The sequence below is a fragment of the Peromyscus californicus genome, unplaced genomic scaffold, assembly GCF_007827085.1.
Source record: "Peromyscus californicus insignis strain IS unplaced genomic scaffold, ASM782708v3 Scaffold_13__1_contigs__length_99412109, whole genome shotgun sequence".
Lineage (NCBI taxonomy): Eukaryota > Metazoa > Chordata > Mammalia > Rodentia > Cricetidae > Peromyscus > Peromyscus californicus.
In genome coordinates, this window is record NW_026294424.1 from 562,328 (window position 1) to 565,660 (window position 3,333).

Sequence of the window (3,333 nt, forward strand, 5' to 3'; positions counted from 1 at the left end):
CCTATGGGGGGCAGAATCTGTTCTAATTTGCCTAAGTAGCCCCACCTGCCTGCCATATCCTCTCAGGTGTGATTTTATACTTCCCACCCCCACTCTGATCCCCCTGGAATTTAGGGCTTGTCCTCAGTCACCATTTCCCCTGTCCCCCTACTCACTGGAAACAGTGTCTGGAAACACTAGGCACTCATTAGGAGCAAGTGTAGGCCCAAGCCAGGGTCATGAGGCTACACATTGTATTTTTGCTTGTTTGTTTTTTATATCTGCGTTATTTTATGTGTATGAGTGGTTTCATGCATGTCTGTGAACTATGTGTGTGCCTGGTGCCCAGAGGAGGTCAGAAGAGGGCATTGGATCCCTTGAAACTGGAGTTATAGGTGGTTGTGAGCTACCGTGTGGGTGCTGGGACTCAAACCTGGCTCCTCTACAAGAGCAGCAAGCGCCCTTAACTGCTTAGCAATCTCTCCAGCCCCAAGGGGCTGTCTATTTAAATCCTTTCACTTACCTTAGGGACACAGGCCCATGGCTTATCTTTGTCATCCTGCAACCAATCCTTATCACAGAGATAGTGTTGAAGCTTGTGCCCTGAGCCAGGCTGAATAAGCAATGGCCTTTCTCCATATAGTGACCATGGGTGTCTTGTGAGGCCACCAAATGCTGCCTCCTGAGGGCAACCACAACTGCTTGGTATCAGGAAGAGAGGGACTCAGAGCAGCTTAGATTCCCTGGCTGTGCTGTGCTTCAGGAGTGTGGAGGTAACTGTGCCTTCTCTCCTTGAGTGCCGAAGGGCCAGCAGCTACTCCTGTATGAGACAGGACAAACCCATGAGGCCAGAAGCAGCCCTGCCTGGGGCTTATCCAGTAAATGTCCTGGCAGGTCACTGTTCTGGTAACCCTGTGTCCCACAGCTTCCATCATTGACGCCCTTGTCACACTGGCATGGAAGGATGCACCTGTCCCTCCATCTGCCTGCAGGGGAAGCGAAGTGGCCATTTCTGCCCAAAGTTGCTTTGTTTCACAGCTCACGGAGGCAGCCTGAGCCCCTGGCACGTGACTCGAGTCCAAATGTCAATTTTACAGCTTGAAGATCTTAACTCATTATGTGTGATGCAGGCATGCTGCCGGATGCTGCAGGATGCTGCAGGATGCTGCAGCCATAGGGAGGGCTTGCTGGGGCAGCATCGGACTCACTGCAGGAAAAGGAGCAGGCCTCGGCCTACAGGGCCTGGGGCCCACTTCTGGAATTAGGCCTGATCCACAGCCCTGAGCTTTGCCTGGTGTGCTGCGGCCTGAACCTTGACCCTCTGGATAGTTGGAACCTTTTCCACAGTCTTCCGTATCCCTGCCCTCTTCCATATTCCAGCCCCTTTGACAAGACAAAGGCACATAATTCAAATTCACTGTCATCATTTCCTTCTGTGCGGCCCTGGTCGAGTTACCGAGCCTCCATGAATCAGTTTCTTCTCCCTTAAAATGGGACCAATATTGCTTTCCACAAAGGAACAGTCATCTATGTATTGGCAGTACTAATAACAGCCCTACCTTGTACTGTGAGACAAGAATACAAACCAGCACCATGGACAGCACCAGGCCACACCACTGCTGGTCACAGGCTGCATGAGTTACCCTCCTCACTGCCGGAACAAAATGTCCCACAGGACTATTAGTGGCCTGGGAGGGTTGGCCAAGGAGCAGCGGGGCTTCTTTTCCCTGCATGAGGAGTATTGCTCCTGGCTCCTGCAGCGCAGGAGCTGAGCAAGGCTCTGACTTGAAAGCCTGAGACATTCCCCTATTGAGAGAGATTGGCTGCCCCCCAAGGAGAGAGAGGGTCAGAGGACTCCTGAGTCGGCAGGCTGAGGGGGCGGGGTCAGGGCTGCGGCTGCTCCTTTGAGGTCCTCACACTGCCTGGCTCCTGGAATAGGCCCTCCACACAGATGCAAAGGCAAGTGAGTGAGGGATGGATGAGTGAGGGCTGCACCAAGTGGCTAAGTCGGGGGTGGCAGCTGACAACACTTTAGGGTGTGTGCTTATGGGAGCAAGATAGAAAGACAGAAACCAGGACAACGTGGACAGGAAAGGAGCCCCTCACCCTGGCGTCGGACTGAAGCCTCTGTTCAGCTGAGAGGCAAGACCCCCAGCATGTGGAGTCACTACTCCTTTCATATGCAGATATTTAATAATATACAGATACAGATTTAATAAACATGTTAGAAAGGGCAAGATGCTGAACGCAAGTTGAAGCTGTATGAATAGCTTCTTGAGAGATTCTGCATATGCATACCTACAAGACTGTCTGATTCACAATCAACTTCTTTTCTCCTTTTAACTGTGATGTATTGAATGTATTTATTTTTAGATATGTGTGTGTGATGTGTGTGTGTGTGTGTGTGTGTGTGTGTGTGTGTGTGTGTGTGTGAAGGGTGTGTGCTAGATCACACATACAGAAGTCAGAGGACAATCTTTGGTATTGGTCCTTGCCTTTCACCTTGTTTGAGACACGATCCCTTTGCTGTTTGCTGCTGTGTACCCTAGAGCAGCTAGCATTTAAGATTCCAGTAATCCTCTCTCCTTCCAACTAAAGTAACAGAAGGTTTAAGGCTTGAATGTATAGGGATGGCCTCATCTCTTCTCCTAGATCTCCAACAAAATCATAAGCTGTATTTCAGAGGACATAGCCTACCCCCTTGGATGATAATCTTAAAATTAAAAACACATAATGTGTATTGAGTATTTCCCTGCATGTATGTAGATCCACATACTTGCCTGGTGCTTGCAGAGGTCAGGGAGACTATTGGATCCCTTGGAACTGGAGTTAGAGAGGGTTGTGAGCCACTTTGTGGGTGCTAGCTGCTAAGCCATCTTTCCAGCCCCCAAAGATTTATTTATTTATTTACTGTATTTTTAATTATGTGTATGCTGGGGCATACATGAGTTCAGTGCCTGAGGAGGCCAGAAGAGCACTCCTGAAGCAGGAGTTCCGGGCAGTTGTGAGCTGCCACATGTGTGCTGGCAACTGAACCCAGGTCCTCTGCGGTCAATATGTGCTCTTAACTGATGAGCCATCTTGTCCTTTTAAACACCCACCTTGTCAATTGCAATATTGTTAGGTGACCCTGGGAAGCTACCTGTGGAGGGATCTCATTTAGTTGTCTTAGCAACCCTTTGAAGAAAGTAGCACACCCCACCAAAGTCTTGTATATGGCTATTGTTAAAACAAAACAAAAAACCCCAACAAGATGAGCTGGTCTCTTTGAGAAGCCTATACTCCTGCTCTCAGGTGTGTTATATCTTTCTACTGATTGTCTCTTTCTCTAATACCCTCCTTAAGCCTGTATAG